Raw genomic sequence first — 27,150 nt, 5'->3', positions numbered from 1 at the left:
CTGAACGCACTGTCATTTTTTACCATAGTCCTACCCACCTGCTGGTCCTTCTGCCTGGAATTTTCTTTCTTTCGTCCTCACCCCTGCCTGATCATTCTCAGATTTCTGCTTTCTCTGTAACTTCTCCTGAGAAGCCCTCCCTGATGCTCAGAGAGAGTGAGGTGCCCCTTCTGGAGGCTTCCACAGAAGCCTGCATTCACTTGCTATGACGTACCCACAGTGCCTGGCACAACTCTCGGCACATAGTCTGTGCTTCACAGATACTCAGCATGGAGGGGGAAAGAGGCTCTGGAAAGTTTAAAGCACTCATTGATTTTGGTTCTTAACAAAAACTCTAATGAAAATTCAGCAAGAAAACCTTGAACCACAAGGTAACTCAGTGAGATATGTATGTATATTTTTTAAGCCCTCACCTAAGGATATTTTTTCCAAAGACAGTGGAAGGGAGGGAGGGAGGGAAAGGGAGGGAGGAAATGAGAGAGAGAGAGAGAGAGAGAGAGAGAGAGAGAGAGAGAGAGAGAGATTGGTTGCCTTCTACACATGCCCTGGGGCAGGGATGGAACCTGCAACCCAGGTATGTGCCTTTGACTGGGAATTGAACCTGTGACCCTTTGGTCCGCAGACCCAACACCCAAACCAGTGAGCCAGACTGTTTGGGGCACTCGGTGATATTTTTGAGGGAGGAAGATGGAAGCTTCTGACTTGTCACTCCCAACTTTTCCTCTGACAACACTGTCGCCTGTTCTGTGACCCCTGCACCCCGTGCTCAGGTCCTAGAGGGAAGTAAGTGCCGATTTGGAGGAAATCAAAACGAGGTGCAGCATATGTACAGATGTCCGTCTACGGATTAAATTCAGCGTTTAAAAATCTCCTCTTCCTGGGAGGTCTCGTTTTCTCAAACAAAATCTTTTGAACTTCAAAGGGAGACTCTCAACTGAAGCGCTGGCTACTTTTAGCCCCGCTTTCTCCTCTCCGAGGCGCAGGCATGAGCTGTGCATCCATCAAGCAGCCAGCCGGGCTTCCTCTGTGGGAAGTTATAATTCTCGTGAGTCAAGGGAATGGTTGAGAGGATAAAGTGGACATGTCAGGTTGAGGTTTGATGAATCAGCCACTCCAGCCTGAAGCTGGAAAGATTACCAGCTGCATACTTCACATTTTCTTCTCCAATTTGACCGTTAAGAATGGCATATTATACGAGTGGGGTTTTTTTACAGCACGTGAATCAGCTTGTGACAATTCTGTAGGGTTTTTTCCTTTAATCCTATGAAACAAAAGAGAATGAGCCATGGTTTTGATTTGCAGAAGTAGTGGGGAAAGGGCCCCGTCCTGTAGCTTTCGGCTGATGCATTTATGCATTTCAGAAAACAGCAATTTGGGTCTTGGGGTGTGCACACATGTGTACGTGTGCGTGTGTGCATGTATGTGTGCGTGTGTGTGTGTGTGTGTGTGTGTGTGTGTGTGTGTCTTCCAAAGGTGATGTTAGCATGCAGGGGGTCAGGCTGCTCGCCACATTGTGGCTGCTGGGCACTGGTGCTGTGATGGGATCGGTCACTGGCAGTCAGTGTGTGGGTCCAGGGGTCCCCTTTTTTCATGTCTCCAACATTTCTGGGCTCTGATTCAACTCAAAGAAACTACAAGAGGAAGAACCAGGAAAGAACACTTACTCAGATCCTCCCTCCTGTGAGATAAAAGCACTCCAGATATAAAAAGAGCAATGAATAATGAAATAGGATTAGACACCCAGGGAGCCACGGGCCCTTCAGAGACCCCATCTGGTAGGGTTCTCAGGGTGGGGGGGAGTTTCTGGTTTCTACACTAAGGCATTTTTGTTGCAGTGACCACAGCTCTGCTCTGCGGTGGGCTTGCTCTGCACAAGGAGGAGCCCTGACAAGCTCTAAGGCTGGGAAACACTGGTGGGAGCCGAAGGAGTAAGATGGGCTGGGGAGACTCAGAGGTCTTCAGGGCCCGCTGGACCCTCCCAGGGCAAGTCAGGTGACAGCAGGCTCCGGGCCATAATCGACCAGGCTACACTCCACCTAGAACCACTGAAGGTGGGTTTTCTGCCCCACAGGAGATGTGATCCAGTCAACTTAATAATGCTGAGTCACTGTAAAAAAGTAGATTTCATAGATAAATGTTGGCGTATACATTATATATAAAAAGAAACAAGATAGATCTGAAATGATTTCATGAAAAGTTTATCTCTGGAGATAGGCTTTGGGTGATTTTAATTTTCTTCTTTTTGCTTGTCTGTATCTTCTAGTTTTTCTGCAAAGATCATGTGTTACTTATAGACTAAAAAAAAAAAAACACAAAAACTAAAAACAAACAAACAAAAAACCCACACTAATAACAGGTTTTGTTTGTTTTTTAAGAAAAAAGCGTATTGAAGGAGCCCTGGCCAATGTGGCTCAGTTGGTTGGAGCGTTGTCCTGTTCACTAAAAGGTCCCAGGTTCAGTCCCCAGTCAAGGCACATACCCAGATTGTGGGTTCGATCCCTAGTCGGGGAGCCTGTGGGAGGCACCTGATCAATGTTGCGCTGTCTCTCTCTCCTCTCTCTCTCTCTCTCTCTCTCTCTCTCTCTCTCTCTCCCTCTCTCCTTCTCTCCTTCTCTCTGTCTCTCTCAGATCAATAAAAACATACCTTTCGTGAGGATTTTAAAAAAGAAAAGAGTATTAGAGGAAAGACTGCGGAAAGGAAGGCCCATTAGGAGGTATAAAATAGTCCAGGTTAGGCATGGCAGTCAGAAGGAAGGAAGTGGGTTTTGAAGTGGAGTACAGTGTGCTAGGAGACAGACAGCGGAGGGAGGGCAGCAGGGAGGCCTTAGTGATGTTCAGTGGCCTTCTGTCAGTCACTGGAGCAGAGATGGATGGAGAAGGAAGGGACAGGAGTACTCATTAGGCACAGAGGAAGTGGGGACATGGGGGACACAGGTGGAGTTTGAGGGCATCTCCCCATGGTAGACAAGCAAGTAGATGAATCTGGGAGCCAGACCACCTGGCTTCTTGGGCTTCACTCTATCACTTACTAATCACATGACCTTAAACAAGTTCCTTGACCTCTCTTGTGCCTCAGCTTCCCCCATCTATATATGGGGATAATAATAATAATACCTACCTCATATGGTTGTTATAAGGATTAAATGAGTTAATGTTTGCAAAGTGGTTAGCCCAGGACCTGGCATTCGTAAGCTCTCTATAATGACTGATAAGTAGAAACTAAAATCGGAGCCCCTTGAGGACTGGGAATGTATGTTTAATTGGACCTTCTCCATGTGCCTCACATAGTGATAGGTATATTGTAAACACTATGCATTGCATATAGTTGTCAAATAAATAAACATGACAATCAATTCATTTTTTAATAATTAGATCTCAGATGGCTTTGTTTTCTGTGCATGGGGCGGGGGAGGGAGGGCGGGGAGCGGAAACCTCACTTCATTTCAAGTTCCAAATAACCAAGTTTACAAAGAAATCTTGGTACACAACTGTTTCATCAGATGAGGACTGCCTGCCTGTATTTTCAAAAATTCCAGGAACCACAGGGCCTGTACCTTCATATGATGGATGATGTGGAAAAGCATCAATTAAACAAATAGGGCTTAAAAACTCTGTTGAGCAGCGTCTGGCAGTGCATTACTGGTGGTGGGAGAAGCACTGCTTAAAACTCAGAAAATGCATAAAGCAACTTAGTTTTGGATCTTGGGCCAAAATTGATAAGATCTAAGGCACGGGGCTACATTTTGTAAGGCATGTTTTCCAAAAGGCCCTTTCAGCTGTCATGTCCCAACTGCAGTGTTGAGGCAGCCTTCGAGGGGGGGTGGAGAGAGGCAGGCAGGGTATTTTTAGAATACATTGTTCCCTGAATTCTAGAAACAGCCAGCCTAAGTTGAAAACGGGATTTCAGACACACTCTTCCACTCTTTGTGCTACTGTAAGATTGGTATCTAGAAATAGAAAAAAAAAAAGTGTGTTTTCTTTGCTAAGTTTCTTATTTCACCCAGAGATGGGGAGGGACCATCTATTTTGGGCTATGGGAGTTGGCAAAAACATCATCTTTAAGGTAACAGGCCCCAGGCATCATGGGAGGGAGGGATGATTCAATGTGAGAACTTTCTACTGAGGTCATGGTACACGAATAATAAAAGCAGCTAGTCTGCATTGAACTTTTACTGTATGGCTTATTTACTCCTTGATGCCTTTCGACGATCCCGAGAAGTTGCTACTTATTATTACTGTCCCCATTTTACAGATGAAAAGAATGAGGCTGAAACAGGTAAAGAAACTTGATCAAAGCTGTAACTCTGCATTGCTAGAATGAATCCAGAGACTACCCTAAACTGCGTTGTATGTATGTACAAAAGAGCCTCCTTGAGCATGCGTTATTTTTATTTTAAGTAAGTCAGAGTTCCAGCTTTTCATGCAAACCTGTAAAGAAGAATTATGTACATTTCTGGTGAAAGGCCATACAATTCTGTAGGTACGGGACACTTAGGTGATATTTTGTAATCCCTGGGATATATAGGTTGAAGTCGCTTCAGAAAAGGCCGGCTCTCATGCCTGTGGGAGGTGAATGAGGCTTGGCTCACTGCAATTAAGGTAAAAATAAATCTCTTTTATGGTTTTACTAAATAAAGAACTGGATACCTGCTGATAATAATTATGGTTCAGTCCGGTCTTTTTTAGAAGCCACCTGCACAGCGTGTGTGTTAAGATGTCTTAGTGGGAGAGCTGAGTGCTGCTCTCTCTCCACCTCCCCCCAGATAACTTTCGTTACATGACAACAGCAGTAACTACTGCTTGTTGAGCGCCTCCATTTTTTTTTTTCAGAAGTGGTACCAGATCCTTTACATATATTTTGTTATTATTTAAATCTCAAAAAAGCCCTCTATAAGTGAGAGCATATCATAGCCATTATACATTTGGGGAAACCGAGCCTCTGAAAAATTAAGTGAATTGCCAGAAGCCACAGAGCTAGCCAATGGCACACCTTAGACTTGACTCTCCAAATATTTTACTTTTGTGTACTGTGGAAATGCTTAAGCATACACAGAATTCGAGAGATTGGTACGATGAAGCCCCCATAAACTGATTCACCCAGCTCCCATAGTTACCCACTGCTTACCATTTTTCTTTTACCTCTCCCCCATTCACACATTCTTTCTTTCTTTCTTTTTATTTTTAATCTTAATCACATTCAAGCATCATATCATTTAATCCATAAATAAAACCCAAAGTTTAAATGTCACAACACCAGTATTTTTTGACCGCAAAGCTGCTTCCTACTCAGCTCAAGCCTTGCTTTGCTCCACAGTGAACTTTTTCTCTCAAGTTCACGGTGTTTGCCGCGGTTGTGATGTCTCTGTGTGCTGTTTCCTTGTGCCTCACAGCCTCCGAGGGGGCAGCCCCTGTGTCATCCTTCCTCCTTCCCCACCCACCCCCACACTCTGCACCAAGTCGGTGGGGCCCAACTCCCGTTTATAAAAATGAAAGGTAAATGCTCTTAGAGACATCTCAACTTTTCAGAAAGTGGAGGGTCACCATTTTCAAGCAATCCTCGGAAAACAAGAGACTCCTTGAAGGAAGAGATGAGAGAATGCTCAGCTTGCTGCCTCACCGCGGAAGCACCTTACACGTATGGACAGCAGAGTTGGCCAGTAACTGCTTGGGGAACTGAATTGAAGGTTCGAGACGAGGCTGAATTCTGGGATGAATTTGTGAGTTTGATTCTTAGAACTATGCCGCAATTTAGGTAGGGGTGAATTGGCTGCAGAGCAGAAGAAATTGCTTTCATGGAATAAATTCTGGAGCGTTGGGAAGTTTTCCCCACAAATTGAAATTCTTGTGAATCTTTCTGTCTATAGTTTGTGACTTGGTGGGAAGAAACGAAGCTTGGAATGTGGAATCAGAAAATCTGTGCACCCCCCTCCCCCGTTTTGCCTCGGACCACTGTGTGACCTTAGGCAGGTCACTTAACCTCTCTGAGCCCCTGTTTCTCAATCCATCTATTCAGTAAATACAACTGAGTGCCTACCATGTGCTGGGCACCGGGCATCAAATAAGATGGTGTATGTGAAAACAATTCGGCAATAAATTTTATAATAATTATGGTGTTTTCCTTGTTAAAATGTAAGTGCCTTGAAAAGGAGCACTTTGAATAGTACTATGTCCTTATGAGTGAGTCTTTGCTTTTTAGAGCTTTGACAGGGAGGGGAAGGAGACAGGATACAAGGCCCTGGGCTGACTAAGGATACATTTAGTCAAAGACTGGATCTGAAGAGAGGTGACTGTGTGTATGGGGAAAGGTTATGAAGTTAGTCCTTGAGCAAACCCTGTTCCGAAGGAGCACCATATAATTTCTGGTGTACAGAAGAGCATTCAAAGCAGCAAAACAGCAAATCCAACAGCTTACACATACTTTGAGCCCATTCACAGCAATTTCTACAAATGTGTACCTTTTGAATAAACAACACATGGGCCCGGAAGGTCTCTAGTCATTTTTACCCTAACAATTAGCTCTTGTTAATTGTTGCTGACCTGACAGTCTACTTTCAGTATCAACATACCTCCATAAGCTCTGAGACCGTATGACCTGGTCTTTTCATTCAACTCCTGTTTCCTCCAGCCCCGTTTTCTGATTTCTACATTTCTGTTCAATTGTGTTTGTGTTCTTGTGCTCCTTTGAGGTATGAAGGAGAGTAAAATATAGCAAATGAATGGCATGAATAAAAGTCCCTTGGATTGGAGTGAAGAGGGAATTGTTATGGACCAAAGTAGAAGTTTATTAGTAATTGTTAAACATCTCTATATATAAAACCCTAACATGCAAATAGACCGAACAGCGGAACAACCGAACAGCTGGTTGCTATGATGTGCACTGACCACCAGGGGGAACGCACAGAACATGGCAGGTGTTGGCAGCAGGCGGCAGAGCGCGGAACATGGCGGGCATTGGCCACAGCGGGATGGTGGAGCAGGTCAGCGGCCGGGGCGCCAGACCAAGGTGGGGCACCAGTTGCTGTCATCGGGGCAAGCCTCGGGTGGTTACTGAAAATTCTTTGCTTCCATGTGCTGCAGTCCCACCAGGCGCTCGGATCTGCTGCCAGCACTGGCCCCACTCACACCTGCTGCTGACACCCAGCGCCAGCCCTGATCACTTGGCGCTGTCAGAGGGTACAAGCGGTGGCTGCCCACCCTGATCACCCCTCAGGGCTTTTCCACCTCCCCCTGCTCCTGAGGGGTTATCGGGGCAGCAACCGCCACTCGCACCTGCTGCTGGCGCTGGCCCCAGTCGCTCCGCACTGTCAGCAGGTGCGAGCGAGGCTGGCGCCATCAGTGCGTGGAAGCGGCAGCAGCGGGAGCAGGGCTGCTGTCAAACGGGGGGCCGGGGGCCACGGCGGGAGGGGCCGGGCAGGGGTGCAGAGGATGAGCCAAGACCCACTCCTGTGCCCACCGCAGCCTTGTGGCCCACAGTTCCTTTCAAGGTGCACGAATTCATGCACTGGGCCCCTAGTAATATTATATAATGGATAGATTGCTGACCTTGGGCAGGCTGGATTCATTTATACTAGTACAGGCTACCAGAACTAAGGGAACTCAGAGATCCTTAGAGCCGTGGAGAGTGATGCTGCTTTTTTGTTTCAGCCTCACATTAGAGGTTTAGGGGCAGCTGCTACATGGCAAAAGCTGTGCTGGGCACTGGGGAAGTGAAGATGCATGAGATACAGTCTTTGGCGTTGAGCAATTACACTGCAGTGCAGTGTGACAAGTGTTCTTTCACATGTCTTTATTCTTTATTTGCTCAACAAACCTGTCCTTGGGGCCTTGCTATAGAGTTTGGCTCTGATTCTTCAGGCCGTAGAGGCTTTGGAGGGAGGGATATGATCAGATTGAATTGGTCTTTTCAGAAGGTCAAGAACTGAGAGAGTGGCTTAATGAAGTCAGGATCTGGCAGCTGGTAAATCAATTAGGAAGTCAGAGAAATCTCCCAGGGAGAGAGTTTCCTCATGGAGTTCTATGTGTTAAAATGTATGTTGTTCTGTCTCACTGTGAACAAAACAGGAAAAATCAATGAACAAAGAAACACAGCATATAGCACCAGTGTTTGCAATAAGTCTCATTTCTATTCAGGGATCATCAAATAGACCTGGTAGCCCAATACTGCTGTAGAGTTTTGCTCTCTTATTACCTACCGCTGAGACCAGGCTCTCTATGGTTTCACCCCTGGGTTCAGACGGAGGAGCGGAAGCAAATGTGATGTGTTAGTTATCTATAACAATATTACCACCAATTTAGCAGCTTCAAACAACCCATGTTTATTATCTCAGAGTTTCTGTGGGTCAGGAATCTGATGTGGCTTATCTGGGTCCTCTACTTTCGGTTCTCAGAAGGCTACAACCAACCTGTTGACCAGGGCTGTGGTCTCATCTGAGGTTGGCCTGGGAAAGGATCTGCTTGCAAACTCACGTGGTTGTTGGGAGCATTCAGTTCCTTGTGATTGCAGAGCCACATGCTTCTTATTGGCTATTGGCCAAGGCTGCCCTCAGTTCCTAGAGGCTGCCCTCAACTCCTTGCCACCTGGGCTTCCCCACAGGACCTCTTGCTTCCTCAGTGCCAATAAAGGAGAAATATGGGCCTTACAGTCTTACGCATAATCTTGTAATCACATACACATAGTCATGTACATGCTGTGACTTTGCCGTATTCTATATCTCTGGAAGCAAATTAATAGGCCAGCCTCTACTCAAGGGCAAGGAATCATTCAAGAACATGAACACAAGAAGGCAGGGGTCACAGAGGCCACCCCAGGAGGCCGTCTGCCATCTGTAATGTTCAGTGACTTGGTGGAGGCGATGGAACAGATAAGAGGGTGAAGGGACCACAGCCTGTAGGCCTCCCAGAAAACATTGCTGTTGTCACAAGACCACCTTAGGAAATGGATCCAGAGTCCCCACCAAAATCTTTCAGGCTGATTATTTTAGTCCCATCCTGGTGGCAGCAACAGTTGGTATTGGTTTTATTTTCCTTTTTTGTCTTGTTTTGTTGGTTTTGAAATAAAGAGAAACATCAATGTGAGAGAGAAACGTCGATTGGTTGCCTCCGGTAGACTCTGGGGATTGAACCTGCAATCTGGGTATGTGTACTGACCGGGAATCGAACCTGCCACCATTTGGTGCACAGGATGACACTCTAACCAACTGAGCCACACCAGCAGGGCTGTTTTGTTTCATTTTATAAATATTACCTTCTTTCCCTGAAAGATGTTGCTCCTTTTAGTTGTTCTTAATTCTAATTTGTTTAACTCAACTAATTCGAATAATAGTCATTTGAGGAAAATTAACAGAGGCAGGCAGGATTCCAGATACATGCTGAGAAGGCTTCAGGTAGCAATTTCAAGCATTATTTTATTAATTTAATGATGAACCATAAGTAAAGGAACTTAATGGTTCTCAGAAAAGCTAATCCTGGTACCATGGTGAATCTACCTTGAGCGTAGTTTTCTGTCCCAATTTCCCTACCTATAAATCCACAAGGTGCAGTATCCATACTAATAAGATATTCCAGCCGAAACCGGTTTGGCTCAGTGGATAGAGCGTCAGCCTGCGGACTGGAAGGTTCCAGGTTCGATTCCAGTCAAGGGCATGTACCTTGGTTGCGGGCACATCCCCGGTAGGGGCTGTGCAGGAGGCAGCTGGTCGATGTTTCTCTCTCATCGACGTTTCTAGCTCTCTATCCCTCTCCCTTCCTCTCTGTAAAAAATCAATAAAAAACATTTAATAAAAAAAAAGATACTCCAATGGGAACTTGGACATAATAATTTTTTAACATAAACTGAAAATCTTAATAGAAATAGATTTGCATTCTTCACTATTGAGCAGAACTGTGCCATGAAGCTTTAAATAATTGTCGTACACTAAGTGCTTGCTTTCTTTATTTCCTTTTCTTAGACAGTCTTGACAGTGACCTGGACAGGTGAATATTATCTTCATTTTGCAAATTATGAGTCTGAGATTCAAGCATGTTGTTTAACAAGACCATGAGTTAGGATTCTGCCTGACTCTGTATCCTGTTAACGTGTCATTGAACCAGGAATTATGGAACTCAGGTTGATCCCTCATTCAGAGTGCTATCCATTTATTATTTTTCCGGAAATGAAATCTGTGGCAGTTGTTGTTTGTTTGTTGGCTTAAACAACAGACATTATTTTCACACAGTCCGGAGGCCAGAAGGCCAAAGTCAAGGTGTCAGCAGGTTTGGTTTCTCCTGAGGCCTCTTTCCTTGGCTTGCAGAGGTTCGAGTTCCTGCTCTGTCCTCACACGGTCGTCCTACCATGCCTGAGTGCCCCGTAGGTCTTTCTAGTGGCAGTTTTTCAGGAGCCAGAAACCATAGAACTTAAAGGGGAGTTGCTTCTTGTGTCATTGTTCTCTAAGAAAAGTGTTATATGCCCTGGCCGGTGTTGCTCAGTTGGTTGGGCATTGTCCCATGCACCAGGAGGTTGCTGGTTTGATTCCTGGTCAAGGACACATGCCCTTGTGCGGGCTCAATCCCCGGTAGTATCTCCCTCCCCCCCCCTCCCATTCCTCTCTCTTTAAAAAACAATCAATAAGCTATTCTTTAAAAAAAAAAAAAGTATTATAGAAAAACCAAGGGTTGAATTACATGATATTTTCACCTTTTGAGATATAAAACATATATACACACTATGGAATACAATACAGCAATTTTATTTTACTTTATTTTTTTATTTTTTACAATACAGCAATTTTATAAAAGAAATGAAAGTAAGGAAAGAAGGAAGAATGAATGAATGAATGGGAAAAAGTAATGGGAAAACATGAGGTAGGTCTGAGGTGAAAGATTGCCAAGATATATTGGTAGATTTAATACATCACATACAATAAAAAAAATCAAGTCACAGAAATTTGAATATGATGCCATTTGTGTGCTAAACTAAACCACATAAAAAGATAAAAGCAATTCTATTTATTTTAAAATTTTTATTTATTGGTTTTATTTTTTTAGAGAGAGAAACATTGATTTGTTGTTTCATTTATTTATGCATTATTGATTGATTCTTGTATGTGCTCTAGGGATTGAACCCCCAACCTTGGTGTATCAGAGTGATGCTCTAACCAATTGAGCTACTTGACCAGGGCTAAGTCATTTTATTTTTTAAAGATAAATTAATTGAGAGCATAACACCCTAAAAGGTAACACCCTAAATTTATTAAAATGAGGATGGGGTCTGGTATTGGACCCAGTGGCAATCTGGGGTAATTTGAGTCTAATCTTTAATATTTTAAGTTTCTACAAGGAGAAAATATTTATGTGTTACTTGTGTAATTAGAAGTTCCTTTTGAAATAGTCGAGTATGGAACACAAAGTCAGCCCACCTCATGACTAGCCCAGCCAAAAGTCGCAGTTATTTATAAGTCATTTCAACAAGTAGAACAGGATGGACTAAAAATACCACATCACCATGAGGACTCCCCCTTCCCCCCCCCACCCCGAGATTTCTAAATCAGCTAGGTCTTTGATGTCTGGCCATTGTCTGATTAGAGCCCTTGCTCAGGAGTTAGCTATGGCCACCCTGGGGAGAGTCCTGTGATGAGCCATTTGGGACAGAGATGAGTGAGCAGGTCGGCTTCCTCCCAGACATCTCTGTGCTCCATCACTTCACCTTATGTTAGGTAATCTTCCAGGGCCAGATGAGTCTGTGTGTTGGGTAGGCGGGGGACGGGGGCGGGCGGGGGGGGGGGGGGGGGAGAAGGAAGGAGGGATAGTTGATGGAGAAGAGAGGGCTAAGAAAAGAAACTCTTCTTTGAAGGTAAAGTATTGGTTCTAGGCATCTACTAGGAATCATTTAGTGTCCAGACTGATGAACTCAGTTGAGAACCAGTCTAATGAGACTGGTATGGACTCTATCCCTTTCATCGCCAGTCACAATTCGATGCAAAAAAAGACTTTCTTTCATGCTGTTGTAGCAACATTTTACTGATGACTTTTTGGTTTTCCATTTGTCTTTCGTTCAGTTGATGTGGCACCCATTTTCCTTCCTTTAAAATCTTTCCCATTACTTGTAAACGATCGGAAATTGTTTGCTGAGCAACATTTAATCTTTCTTCAAGTTGTTTCTGAGTTTGACACGCATCTTCATCCAATTCTTGTAATTCTTGGTCTTCAAACTTTTGCGGTAGACCTAGTCATTCTTTGTCTTTCATATCAAAATCATCACTTTTAAAGCGTTTAAACCAGCGTTCACAAGTATCTTGAGATGGAGCATGTTCACCATAAGCTTCCCGAAGTATACGATAACTTTCAGCAGCACTTTTCTTCAAAATAATGAATAAAAACTTCCCGCAAATGCTCTTTTTTTTAGCACGAAATTTGACATTTTTAAGTGTAAAAGTATCTATGATGTTAACACCTTCAGAAAATTTGACATATGAAGTTTTGAAGCTTGCTGTCAACACAACAAAAGAGCATAACTATCAAATCGCATATATATCAACATATGTGTAACTCCATCTATTAAAAAAAATCCGCATTATTAACGGGTACACCTGGTATGTAACTTATGGTAAATTAGCTCGGTCCTCAGCATTAAGATCCAAGTTAGTTGAATACTTTTTTTACTAATCTGTATTAAAATAAACACATTTTTAACTATTAAAAATCTGTTTATCCATGTGCATCTTCATATGATATCTCACAGCCTGCTAGTGTGCATGGGCCATGCTGGGGGAAACATGTCAGAAGTGTGATGAGCGTGGGCTTTGGAGAGGAACTGGGTTCAAATCTTGCCTTAACCTTCTTAGACTCAATTTCCCCACCTCAAAGTAGGCTTACTTATAGTAGTTTCTGTGTCGTAGAGTAGTTGTGAGGATTACCTGAGCTAATACCTATAAAGCATAATGTGTAATACTTACAAACTATTAGCAAAAGAAAAACATCTTTGCAAATAATAAGACAAATGCAAAGATCTTGAGTAAACCTTCCTGCCCATGAAATTTAATAAAGCAACATCATAGGTATTCTTACCTTTTAAAAGGAGGAAAAATACTATGTTAGTCTTTATCTAATAAAATAAATATTTTTTTGAAGTTTTGAATACGTGGTATTAATTTCATAATATATCACCTAGTGAATTTCCCTTGTACTCCTGTCTGATTTTGCATCCTTTCAAGAGTAAGATTTGGCCCTAGCCGGTTTGGCTCAGTGGATGGAGCGTCGGCCTGGGGACTGAAAGGTCCAGGGTTCGATTCCAGTCAAGGTCATGTACCTTGGTTGCGGGCACATCCCCAGTAGGGGGTGTGCAGGAGGCAGCTGATTGATGTTTCTCTCTCATCGATGTTTCTAACTCTCTATCCGTCTCCCTTCCTCTCTATAAAAAAAAAACAATAAAATATATATTTTTTAAAAGAGTAAGATTTGTCTTCTCAGTGTTAGAATTAGGTGCAGTGACGAGGTCCCTGGGAATATGAGTCAGGGCAGACCTGGACTTCCAAACTTCTGTTGACTGCTGCTGAGGCTCACTGTGCTAAGCCCCTCAGCGAGCACACACTTCTAATCTCATGTGAGAGACCAGCGTGTAAACAATGAACTGTGGCTCAGGGAATGTGTGTTGTAATAGAGATATTTTTAACAGGAGACCGTCTGATGGGAGCATGCTTGGACTCCCAGCCTTCTTATCTGTGAAATGTGGGAACTGGATGACATCTCTGTTCCATTCCCGCTTTGCCTCCCTGTGAGCCTGTAGAAACACAGACCCTGTCTTGTCCTAGGACGTTTGTTTTTACGTGGTCATTGAAGAGCAAGTACACGTTGGACACGGTAATATTTACGGCCCTCTGGAGCAGTGTTTTTTCCTGTTGCTGACCATTGGCTGCTCTCCTAAGCACAGCCTGGGTTTTTCATTATACTTTAGCAGAGAAAGTCTGCACCTCTCCGGTGCAGAATGTCTGAGACGATCTTGAAAAGTAACTACCTCTTGCCTGGCCGGTTTGGCTCAGAGGTTAGAGTGTTGGCCCTGGGACTGAATGGCCACAGGTTCGATTCCAGTCAAGGGCACATACCTTGGTTGCAGGCCTGATCTTCGGCCCTGGTCAGGTTGCGTGTGGGAGTCTCTCTCACACTGATGTTTCTCTCTCTGTGTCTCTCCCCCTCCCTTCCACTCTCTCAAAAAATCAATGGGAGCCCTAACCGGTTTGGCTCAGTGGATAGAGCGTCGGCCTGCAGACTGAAGGGTCCCAGGTTCGATTCCGGTCAAGGGCATGTACCTTGGTTGTGCGCACGTCCCCAGTGGGGGGGGGGGGGGGGTGCAGGAGGCAGTTGATTGATGTTTCTCTCTCATCAATATTTCTAACTCTCCCTCTCCCTTCCTCTCTGTAAAAAATCAATAAAATATATTTTTTAAAAATCAACGGGAAAAAATATCCCTGGGTCAGGATTAACAAACAAAAGAAAGTAACCTCTTTGCCTCAAAGTACTAAAAATGTGCCCTTTAAAACAAGGTGAGCTGCCGGAGCTGCCGCTCATCTCCCACTTCCTCTTAGCAAAATGCAGAGGCTGACACAGTGCCAAGATGAGATAATGCCTGGATCTGGTGGTTTAAGTCATCCCTAAAGGGCTTCCTGTCAGATGAAACACTTCCGGGCCTGAGGGTGCCAGGATCCTGCAGCAGAGTTTGCAAACCTGGGGACCAGTCCCGTGTTCTTACTACTCTGCTCACTCCTTTTCTCAGGAGGGTAAAGGGTTAAAATGTGGCTCTTTGCTAGGAGCTGTCAGATTGTAAAGAAGGTAGCCTTCTAGAGTTAAAGGGTCCTTGCAATAGTGTCCGCAAACCCAATCAGTAAAACCTCAGCTACTAGACCCCTTGAGATTTGGGGAGAAGGTGCAGGGTAGAGAAATATGTCTGAATAACCAAGCTCTCATTCTTCTTTGTTTTTGTAATCCTCACCCAAGGATATGTTAGAGGAAGGGAGAAGGGAGGAGAGCGACAGACAGACAGACAGAGAAAGAGACAGACATTGATCGGTTGGTTGCCTTCCCGACAAGCCCCAACTGGGGATCGAACCCAAAACCTGGCTATGTGCCCGACTGGGAATCGACCCCATGATCCTTCAGTGCATGGGATGATGCTCTAACCATCCGAGCCACACTGGCCAGGGCTATTTTGTATTTTTAATAAACTTTCATTTTGGAATAATTTTAGATTTATAGAAAAGTTGCAAATATAGTACAGAGAGTTCTTGTATGCCCTTCACTCAGCTTCCCTTAATGTTAATATCTTACATAATCTTGGTTCATTTGTCAAAATCAAGAAAGTAGCATTGATATAGTACTGCTAACAAAAGTACAGTCTATTTGGATTTCATCATACATTCTTCTTTAAAAACCAAGATAATGAAACACACCCACACACCAATATATAAATATATAAAATCCCACTTTTAAAATGTACATTTGCAAATACACAGTTTATCCAGTTATATAAATAGATGTTATGTCCCCCTGCCTTTTGACAGGTGAACATAATTATCATCTGCTGTTGCTGGGTGACGACCAGTCATTATGCTTTGCTGCGTTGGATTGGCTTCTTGATGTTTTGGGGCTGTTTGGCCCCAGGAATTTGCGCGTTTTGAGTCCTCTGGTCCACTCGCCGCAGTTTTTCTAGCTCCTGTCAGATTGCCAGGCTGCCAGCTGTTACTTTCCTGCCGTCAGCATTTTTGTCTGTTACAGACCTCCTTCTCACATCTATATTTCAGCTGCTAACCTTTAAAGACTTCATAACCAGGTACTTGGGCTTCCTAGAATTACGGGAGGAAAAATACTTATAACTGAGTTACATGGGCTATATTAGCGTGTGGATTATGACATTTTTTCAAAAGCCCTTTTATTATCTTCCCAGTTTTTTACCAGATTTTGATAGATAACAATGCAAAGTTCAGTGATAATTGAATAGATTCCAGATTGTACCATGTAGATATTTTTACCAAAAGAAAAAAAAAATCACCCCAGTTCTTTCAATGTATTTGAATTATCATTCCACTACGTAACCAATGACCTATGTAAAATTTTTAATTATTTTCCCCCATGGTGTTTTCCACTTGCTTTACAAAAATATTTGTTTATTATAGAAAACCTGGGAAACATTGGTAAGTTTTTTCCTATATCTTTATTTTGAAAGGCTACATAATATTCCATTTTATGGCTATATTTAGCGCCTATAGAATGTTATTTAGGTTGTTTCTATTTTTTAAAGCATAAATAATCCTGTTATGAACAGTCTGGTAGTTATACTTCTGCACACATCCAAGAGGCTGTCTTCCCAGGAGTGACATTGTTGCGTCAAAACCGTACACTTTGAAGGCTCTGATGGCCCACGTTGACCAGAGTGTTAACAATATGCAATTTTCCAGCTGCCGAAGGAAGTTCATAATCCCGACGTTCCAGAGAGGCGTTGTTTGAGCCGCTGTGCACATACAATGCAAAGGAAACAGCCCTGCCTCCCCCAGAATCCCTGCTTGTGTGTTCACACTGGGTGAATTCACAGTCGGAACTAAGCCTCTTCAAGGGACTTACTGACTGCTGGGAGCAAACTGTTTGCCGGGACCTGTTGCAGGGTGTTGTGACCTCATGGGCTAGAGGTGATGGTGCAGTCCAGGGTTTACAAGGGGCAGGTTTCCACAGGCTCTGCCTCCACAGCATTTCCTTGCCTGCCAGCTTCAAATAGCTTCATGAAATAGCCTCTTTAATGAGTAGTCATCCTCTTCCCGTTGGTAATTATCGGACCATCTTTTATCCTCATTTTTTTCCGCCTGGTGGACTGTCAGGCAAAACTTCTTGGCAAGGTTTCTAGCCAGTTAAAGAGGGAAGACTCATTCCACTGAGCAGTCAATTCCCGTCGGCTTGGCTGATGGCGCTGTGGAGGTAATGCTGGACCAGGAGGCATGGGCTTGATCCCCCACGAACTCAGTTGGTCACACAGTTTTCAGAATACGGTAGCAGAAGTAGGAAAATGTCTGGATTCTTTGCTTGCTCCCTCCCCCTTCCTTTTATTTTTATTTTATTTTTTTAATTTATTTATTTATTGATTTCAGAGAGGAAGAGAGAAGGAGAGAGAGATAGAAACATCAATGATGAGAGAGAATCATTGATAGGCTGCCTCCTGCACACCCCCTACTGGGGATTGAGCCCGCAACCCATGCATGTGCCCTTGGCTGGAATCGAACCTGGGACCTCTCAGTCCGCAGGCTGATGCTCTATCCACAGAGCCAAGCCGGCCAGGGCTTCCCCTTCCTTTTAAATAAAGTCTCTTTCAATTTAAACTCTTCTCTGGGATATAGGCATCACCACTCTTTTTCATTAACAGTTCAGCACCCGTCTTTTCAAAAGCTAAAAATAAAATTTCTGGACTCTCTGATTCTGATCCTGACTCCACTCTTTCTTTAGGAAATCATTTGTTTATCAAATAAAGCATGCTTTCCGCAGACTCTGCATCTCTGAGAGCATGGATTCATGTTGAATGTCTGGAGGACGGGTCTTATGGAGAGAGTGAGGTCTACATAACGCAGGCCAATTCTTTGCATCGTTGCTGACTCTTTCACAGTGTCTTTTTATACAAGGTGGGACAAAACCTAGGTCTACAGTTGTTTGTATGACAAATAATACAATAATTAATAAATAATAATATAAGAATAAGCTCTGTATTTCATGTACCCACAACTGTGAACCTACTTTTGCTCACCTGGAGTCTTCTCTAGTTGTCTTGTGTCTCCAGAACAGGTGTGGATCATTCATCATGGGGTTGGAATCACATTTGTATCCCCAGGCACAGGATCGTGATGGGCCCGTGTAAGGACTCTGGGTGGGTGAGTGAATGAATCATTGAATAGATGAAATCACTGAATGAATTGAATCAAATGAATGGGTGTCCCAGTTAATTAGAATAATCCCATGGTGGGATTTATAAGGTTTCAGAACTAACTTGTAATTTAAAATGTCAACGATCTCTCATTTCCCCCCAAATAGTAATGGATTGAAGTTAGTGTAACATTTCTGTGCACAAGGAAAGTATGAAGGAATCTTAAAAGCAAAACAAAACCCACTCTAAACAAGGCTTCCTTCCCTGTAGGTAATAGGTGACCTTTATTCCTTTAGAAACGTTTCATCAATGACTCATCAACAAAAATATCTGTTTTTTCCCCTGCTTCTTCCTAAATTTGCTAACTTGGCCTCATGCAAACATCAGGCATTACCTCTTAAACATAGAGGATGGGGGAGGAGTAAGGAAACGTGATCAGAGGGCTTGCATTAATCAGATATAAGCTTGATGCCTTTGCCTGCTGCACCGTGTCAGGAAGGTCAAAAATGGCCCTAGCCCAGTGGTCGGCAAACTCATTAGTCAACAGAGAGGCAAACCGCGGCTCGCGAGCCGCATGTGGCTTGTGAGCCGCAGTTTGCCCACCACTGCCCTAGCCGGTTTGGCTCAGTGGATAGTGCATTGGCCTGTGAACTGAAAGGTCCCAGGTTCGATTCCGGTCAAGGGCACATCCCCGGGCTGTGGGTTCAATCCCCAGTGGGGGACTTGCAGGAGGCAGCTGATCAATGATTCTCTCTCATCATGGATGTTTCTCTCTCTCTCTCTCTCCCTCTTCCTTCCTCTCTGAAATCAGTAAAAATATATTTTTAAAAAATCACCCCAATCATTTCCCTTCACTTTAAAAATAATTAAAAGTCTTTATTAAATTTATAAAAATGTGCTTCCTTCAGAACACTGGAAAAAATACCAAACAGTAAAATCACCTCACAGCCTCCATCCAGGTAACCACCATAAGTATTGTGGTAAATTCCTCCCACATGTCTCTCTCTGTTCACTGCTATATAAATAGCATAGGGTCACTGACTTTGGGGAAACTGAGGAAACATAGACACGAGTCATTTCTTGATTCTCTGAGGAATTTTTTTGCACAGGAAGTCCTCCTGCACCTCCAGGTTTCTCCCTCCTTTTTCCTGGAGGTCAGGAGCGAGCTGTGGGTGATTCAGCACTTTGTCAGGCCCCATTTTAGCCATCCGGCCAGAGGTGTGCCGGACCATCCAGGTCCTTTTGGATGTGTATGAGAAGGGGCGGGGTAGGGGGAGTGGCATTATAAAGGGCTTTGTTTTCATACTAATGAAACACACAGTCATACAGAGATGGTTGTTGGTCCTTTGCATCTTGATTTCTAAAAGGACTTCATGTATTATGGAGATCAGAGCTTTCTGATACGAGTTTGTTGTTTGTCTTTTGACTTTGTTTATGATGTTTTATTGGGTTTGCCATGTAGATGGGTTCTTGTGTGTTTTGTATTTTGTGACATTTTGATCTATTAATGTCTTCTTTTCTTCTGGACTTTGAGTCATAGTTAGAAAAATCTTCCCTACACCAGGAAATGTGCCCGTCTTTTTCTAGAACTTACTTGTTTTCACATTTACGTTTAAATCTTTGATCCATTTGAAGTTTTTCCTGGTATACCATGTGAAATATGGGCTTTAAAAAAACACTTCAAAAAATTTTTGGCTGGGTAGCTCAGTTGGTTAGAGCAGTGGTCGGCAAACGGCGACTCGCGAGCCGCATGTGGCTCGCGAGCTGCAGTTTGCCGCTCTGTTGACTAATGAGTTTGCCGACCACTGGGTTAGAGCATCATGCTGATACACCAAGGTTACGGGTTCAATCCCTGGCCAGGACACATACAAGAATCAACCAATGAATGCATAGATAAGTGGAACAACAAGTCAATGTTTCTCTCTCTCTAAAAAAAAATCAGTCAATAAAAATTTCTTAAAAAAGAAAGCAGGTATATTGGTGTTACCATAACAAGTAGAAAGTTATTCACAGTTCTAAGTAGACCTCTAGCCTGAAGCTTTGGTAAGGATTTTCCTGTCTGCTGTGATGATCAAGTGCAGGGTGGTGGATGGCTGAGAGAGGATAATCAGGCAAATGAAACTTTTGGAGGGAGCTTCGGATACTCATGAGACCCTGGTTCCTCATGCCATCAGCTTCCAAAAGCTCACCTGTGACGCATCCTTCATGTTTTCCTACATTCTTCTCTTTGGCTTTCTTATAAAATGATTCCTCAGCCACCCTAAGTTTGGTTTTGGCACAAAGTGTTACTTTACCAGTAGGTTATCACACTTGTCTGCTAGTTTCAAGGAACTCACAATCTCATTGAGGGAAGTGAGACTTAAATATGTAATGTAAATCCTGAATAATGTAAGGGAGCAAGGAGGCAAGTACTCATTTATATGGTAAAGACCTTTGTGTATGCATTTGAATAGAAACTTTTCCAGTTGCAAGTGACAGAAACACAACTCAAATTCCTTTAAGCAAAAAGGGAATTTATGCTCACATAACAGAAAAGTTCAGGATTATAACCTTCAGTCATGGTTGGATCTAGGTGCTCATTTTCCTCAGGAATTTCTCTCTTCTCACTTCTCGGGTTTTATTTCTCTTTGGTGGTTCCATTCTCAGATATGTCCTCCCTTCCGGGTGGCAATATGGCCCCGAGCAGCTCTTAGCTTACCTGCTTCTAATTTCCAGCTGCTTTCTGCTGGGGTTCTTTTCCCAGCCTCACAAAGGGTTCAGCATTCTGGAGAAAGGGGCTGCGCGTAGATGATTAAGAAGGAGATATTTTTGAAAGGCATTGGGGGTCAGAGGAGCTTCAGCTAAAGGGAACTGAAGACTCTCCCTTGACCAAGGACCCGTGCTTTTATTCTAACACAATTTGTCCCAAGGCAAGGTGGAAATATATACTTCAAAGGGTACGGTATCAAAGGGTAGAATACAGAAGCGTTATCAGTTTGGGGAATAGCCTACAGCTGTTCAGGTGTTTGGCCAACAGGAGGCAATAAATGCCCTGAGCTGTCTGGCAGTTAACAATCCTATTCAGGTTTGGGGGAAGTGCCTGTAACTACATATGTGTCTCACCCTTGTTGAGCCACCCAAGTCCCATCAACCTTTTGACGGAACTCTTGTAATTATTACATGCTGGAATTGGTTCTCGGCAGCTTTCTTGCCCAGTTCTTCCTGCAAAAATCTCAAGCCTGATTCTCAAGCTCTTTCCTGAACCAACTGCTCTGACCAGCAAGAGGGGCTGCTGGTTGGCCAGTCCTGAGTCACATGTACTCCCAAGGGAACTGACTGGGCTCAGCCCCTTTGAAACGACAAGCACTGAGAGGCAGTTTCCCCAAAGAAAATGGGAGGACTGTTATTAAAAGAGGGAGGGACTGATGCGGAGCGAGTCAAAGCCCCAGAGTGCCCTGCAGCATGAACTTCTTGTTCTAAGAATCTACTCCAGGTGCCAAGAACACAAGCAATGAAAGTCATGACTGGAGCAGTTGGGCTTGGTTAAGCCTATAAAAATGAAGGCTCACTGAGTTATGTCATGTGATGGTGAAGAGCAATAGCTTTTGTCAGTTCTCACCAGCATTACAAAATAAAACTGTCCAAACAGAAAACGTTGCTGCCTGTCAGGTTTCCGAGTTTCTAATTGAATTTTTTGGAAAAGCTACCATCGGATGTTATCAGTGTTTGTCAAACACCAAAACCCAATAGAAAAAAAAAACACAACAACATACAGTGAGTACTGATTTTCTCTTCTCGACCACTGACTATGGTTTGGGGAAAGAACAAGGTCTTGAATTGGGCAGGATTCTTTTTTTTTTTTTTTTTTTTTTTTAATATATTAGAGAGGAAATGAGAGAGGGAGGAAGAGGGAGAGGGAGAGAGAGAGAAACATCAATGGTGAGAAAGAATCATTTATCGGCTGCCTCCTGCGACCCGGGCATGTGCCCTTGACTGGACTTGAACCCCAGGACCCTTCAGTCCACAGGCCAACACTCTATCCACTGAGCCAAACCGGCTAGGGCGCAGGCAGGATTCTTAATTGGTGCTTTTACAAAGTCATGTACTCATTCCACACCCAAATGTTCTACATCTTGTGAAGAGTGTGGCATGAGTGCAGGGGTCTTTGTCAATGAAGTGGTCTGGCTACTTCGTTGGCTGTGCCAAGAGCAGTAGCTAACATTGTGTCCAGCACCGTGCTCATGCCTTCCAGGCACCCTCTCATTCCGTCCTCACCACAGCCCTGTGTCCTCTTTCCACCCCCATTTTATAGGTGAGGAAACTGAGGCTCAGAAAGATTTACTCACCCAGGATCCCAGAGCAAAAGTGAGTCAGAATTCAGACTCAGGCAGCTGGACTCCAGGGCCCGGGCTCCTGACGTGCTCAGTAATCAGCTGGCTGTGGAACCCTGACCTTGTCACCTCACAAGGTTTTCGCATTCCTTTTTAGAGGTGAACACTTGGGTTGGTAGGAGAATCTTTAAACGGTGATGCCACTGAAGTGTTTTACTCTGAGAATCCTGGTGTATATTTGCCTCTTGATAATGATGGACCACATATAAGAAAAATTCCCCAGATTTTCCTAATTGGTTTCCTCCTTTCCAGAACTAGCATTCCATTCCTTTCCTCTTATCTTGAGGAAGGAAGGCAAGGAGCCAGAATACTGACCAATTTGGCCATCAGCTCTGAATTTTAGAATTATCAATGATCTTCAAAAAATAGAATGATCTGTAAGATCTGATAATTATATATACCTGTGTGTAAATCGTTCAAAGGCTGAGCTTTTAAACAGATCTGAGTTTGAATCATAGTCCTGTCATTGTGACCTCAAAGCAGTTGTGGAGCCTGTCTGAGCCTCAGGTTCCTCATCTGTAAAGGGGGTCATTAGTAGGTCTGAGCTCACAGGGCTGACAGAAGGATTAAAGGAGGTGACGCTTACAAAGTACTCAGCAGGGCTGCCCCTAATAAGTGGTCCAAAAGGCCAGCTGCCAGGAATACAATCATTTATTCTTACAATTACTATTATTATTTGCGACTGTGATTATTTCTTATCCTCACCCTTCCCCCCTCTGGAATAAACTGCACGGCAACAAGAGCTCCATTTTTATCACTGACATTTAATAAACATCTTTTCTTTGCTGTGGTTTTGCAAAGCACCTTGCAATTTCCTCTCTTCCCTAATTCCTGGAATTCTGTTTGTTTGAACTTGAATTGTTTAAAGCTTTCTGTTCAGCAAATTCTCTTTGGTGTGTGTGTTTTCCCTCTGGTGTCCAGAGGCTTGGAAACAGTAGCTTTTCCATAATCTTCAGCAGAAGTTGCGCTAACTCCCTGAAGGGGTCGGTGGCTATCTCGCAGTCTTCGCTTCCAGCTGGCTGTCTAGCTTGTTCTGTTTCCCTTCTTTCCCCGAGTCTTTCCTCTTTGTTTAGCTTTTCTAAGGGGAATATCTTGCAGGGCTTTCTCTTGAAATATTCTTGCCTCCTCCATTCAAGATTAAGCTGTTATCTTGGTGGCAGGTACTGATAAATACCACAGAGAGTCGCAAATGGTCGTGTGGCTTGGCTCACAGATCAGTGCGTTATTCCAGGTGATAATGATCCCCAGGGTCCTGCAGGAGCTTTGTCATAAAACGCTGATTATTTATGGCAACCCTGTTTCTCCCAGTTAAAATAATCCGGGGACTAGTTAGTTGTTTTTTCCCCTCCCCAAGGAACGTCCCTGGAATTCATTTATGGCCAAAGAAACGCACAAGGGCACATATCAGATTTTTAATCAGGATAACCTCCCATCTGTAGAGCATTTCATAGATTCCAAAGCACTTCCGTGTATGCAATCTCACCGTGAACTTGTCTCTGGAGCGGATCGGATGTGTCTGTCTGGAGGTGAGGGAGAGGGAGAGGAGAGAATCCAGGATGCTGACGGCGGGATGGGATTTTGAGGTGATTAGCAGTCTGGTAGGTGCCGTGAGGATGTGCCTGGGCTGGACCATGATAAGATGGAGAACTGGACCTCTGTTTTCTGGTGCTTTTCTCGGTCATGCGAATAATATATGACCTGTGAGAGGATTTCACAAGACTCCGAGGGAACCTCAATCATAAAACAGTCCTTTGTAGATTCATTTACACTGTTGTCTTCTTTTCCTCTTGGGCTATGTCTAAGACATCGATCTTCTCTTGTAACATCTTACTCGGCCTCTGCTGCAAGAGGAAACTGGGGGATAATTCTTGCTTCCTGATCAAAATAGGTGAATTCCTAGCAGAGCTCATTGGAAAGATATTTGGGGCGGGGGGGGGGGGGGGAGTGGAGAGGAAAAGAATATCTTTAATTTTGGTAGACTTCCAAAGAAGAAGGGGGGAAAAACGTACATGAAGAAACTGATGGCTCACAATATTTATGGAAACCCCGCTACAAAACTGTTTGCATCAGCAGTGGTCGCACACCTCAGCTCAGTAACCTCCCCTTCCATTGTTTTCATTATAAAAATAACATGATCACATGGCCCATCATTGGGAGACCGCCCTTCTGATGCCACCAGGATTTTTAATTTTGGGTATTTTCCCTGCCACACTTTTCCACGTATAGACAGGTTGCAGAGGGGCCCTAATAATCAGTCTTCTTCCTGCCTTTTTAACCTAGCATGTTTCACGTTGCTTGACTTCATAAGTAGACGTGTTAATGTTTACACAGTGCTTATCCAGTGGCTGTCCTACAATTTAATTAAACATCCTCTGTTGTTCGACATTGCGATTTCAGGGTAACTGCGTGCAGGGCCTGGAGCCAGCCTGGCCCATATTTCCTGCTCTGCCACTTCCTAGTTGTGCCTCTTGGGGACGTAACTGGGAGAATACTTTGCTCAGAGGGTTGTTTAGAGGAGAACGTATCTACAGCATTTCACGTAGTTCCTGGCACATAGTGTGTTCTCCATATTTAGTAGCTAGCCTACTGTTATTTCTGGTTAATCACTATTAAATGACTAGGCACTGAAAATATTTTATTTTGGTTTATTTTCTTTTGGTAAATTCACACATGTAGAAACATTTGCACTTTTGTGTTGCTCTTGGTATATACTAACATCTCTTGATGTGATAGTTTTTACTGTCATCAACAATTGTAAGTGTGCCATTCTCACTATACCCTCACCAGCATTGGAAACTAACTTTCTAAGTTGGGCAGTTTAGTATGTTAAACATGACACCTTATGATCTGCCCACTTTAGAGAAGTAGGGAGAATAGTAAAATTAGCACCCCCTTTCCCCCAGCATCCAGCCTCAGCAATCTCACCACACTGTTTTGGGCGGTACTTTAAGCAAACCTCAATCCTCATATCATTTTACTGGTCACTACTTCTGTATACATCTCTCTACCTGATAGGGACGTTTTATTGTTTTTACATGACTACCACACTTAACAAGACTACTAAGAATTTCTTTGTATCATCAATTTCCCCAAATTCAAATTTGCCTTTGGACTGCATCGTAGGTGATATTAAAGGGTTCTTGTTAATTTTTCTCAAAGAGGTTCTTGTACAGTTGGCCTGTTTGAATCAGGGTCCCAACATGCTCCACCCATTTCTTAGGGGTAATATTCTGTAAAACTCTGCCTCCCTCTCTTTTCTCCCCATGCTATTGATCTGTTGTAGAAACCCGGTCATTTATCTTGTGAAATGTTTTCTATTCCGGATTCAGGGATTGCTTTCTCCCGATATGGCTTTACTTTTTCCTCGATCCTCCTCTTCTCTGTAATTGGTGAGTAGAACTGGAGGTTTGATAAGTATTTTCCTTAATTTTTAAGGGGACACCACATCCTTAAAGTCCTTCTTCCCTCAGTAGAGTTTTATGCAGTTGACCAGCTACCAATTGTAACTGGCCTTCCCAGCAGCAGGAGAATAGCACAAAGGTTCAATTGACCATGAAACTAGTTGGAAGAAGTTGAATAGATTAGCCATTGCTCTGGAAGTCATTCTTTCTTTGCTCCAGTGCCCTAAGAAGGGATCTGGAGGTAGGCGTGGGAAGGCCCTGCCTTTAGGAGTTCTAGGTTGGGAGATAATAAGAAAAGGTCTGTGGCTGTAGAAAGTTAAGTAATTTCAAAACTTGCCACCTGGCAGAACACGATCAATGAGTGGTGGTCGTAACGGTTGTTAGAACTCAAAAGGAGGAACCATCTCCCGTGGGCTGGTTGATTTGGGAAGGCTTCTCAGAAGAACTTGGTCTAGGATTTGAATAATTGGTGATATTTGAAAAGGCAGGGAGGGGGAAGGGAGGGGCTGTTCTGGACATGAGTTCAAAGTTACATAAAACTTTTTAAATGTCAGTCAACAGTCAATCAATCCACTCCTGTGGGTGGCCTTCGGTACATATCTTCTGAATCTTTTTCTTTAATTTAGTCAACAAATATGTATGGAGATCTTATTATGTGCCAGCCCGTGTGTGTGTGTGTGTGTGTGTGTGTGTGTGTGTGTGTGCTGGGAACATGGCTCATGAGGCTACCTGGTTTCATGGAAGAAACATCAGCCAGGAGTCAGATGAACTGAGGTTACTCTGAAATCCTGTTTTTAGAATAAAAGTACAAAGAGAACTTCTGGAGGTTGTTACTCCTGGTATCTCAAGATGGAGACATCAGCAGGTCTGAGGCTGGGGCACATTGCCACCTTTCCGGGGAGGACAAGACTCTGCTATTTTAATTTTTTAAAAAGTCATATATATGTGGCTCAAGTTTTTTCGCTCTCTTATTTTCTTTCCTTTCTTCTCTTTCTTTCTTGCGGAAGCACTTTATCCTTTGAGCTCTAAAGCTAAGCTGGAAACGCATGAAACAATATTTGTCACTTACCCTGGGCAACGATACAATTGAAAATGAGAAGAATTCTTAGCTCCATTCAGCTCACCTTTGTTCGGATTCCAAATGTGTGGGATAGAGGCAGGGGGAGGGTTCACCTGTGGTTATCCCCCTGGGAGAGGTGTGCTCATTCGCACAAAGGAGAATTGATCTTTAGTTTGAAAATGGCTTACGGTGGAGTGGGTGGCTGGGAACAAAAGAAAGGCATTGCTGTTAGTATTTTTGACATATTCATACATCTTCTGCAGCAGCTCAGCTTCTGTCAGTTTGATCCAGATCTGTTTTCCTTTGAAGTCAACTCTGTCAGCATCTATTGAGTGCTTGCTGTGTGCTGTAGGGATCGTTTCAAAAGGAGAGATTTAGCTTTCCTCCCCATTATCTGCACCAGCTCTCTCTACCCCACAGCATCCCAAATAAGCTAAGTATGTACAGTGTGGT

General features: G+C 43.6%; 1 protein-coding gene across 7 annotated transcripts in view; it reads left to right on the top strand.

Annotated features, from left to right (window-relative positions):
• Positions 1 to 27,150, top strand: part of ARHGEF3 (Rho guanine nucleotide exchange factor 3) — a 296,634-nt gene that overhangs the window by 190,461 nt on the left and 79,023 nt on the right. The window lies entirely within an intron of this gene.

The sequence above is a fragment of the Cnephaeus nilssonii genome, assembly GCF_951640355.1.
Source record: "Cnephaeus nilssonii genome assembly, chromosome: 17".
NCBI lineage: Eukaryota > Metazoa > Chordata > Mammalia > Chiroptera > Vespertilionidae > Cnephaeus > Cnephaeus nilssonii.
Note: the sequence above shows the minus strand (reverse complement) of the source record. Positions and strands in the feature narration are given on the sequence as shown.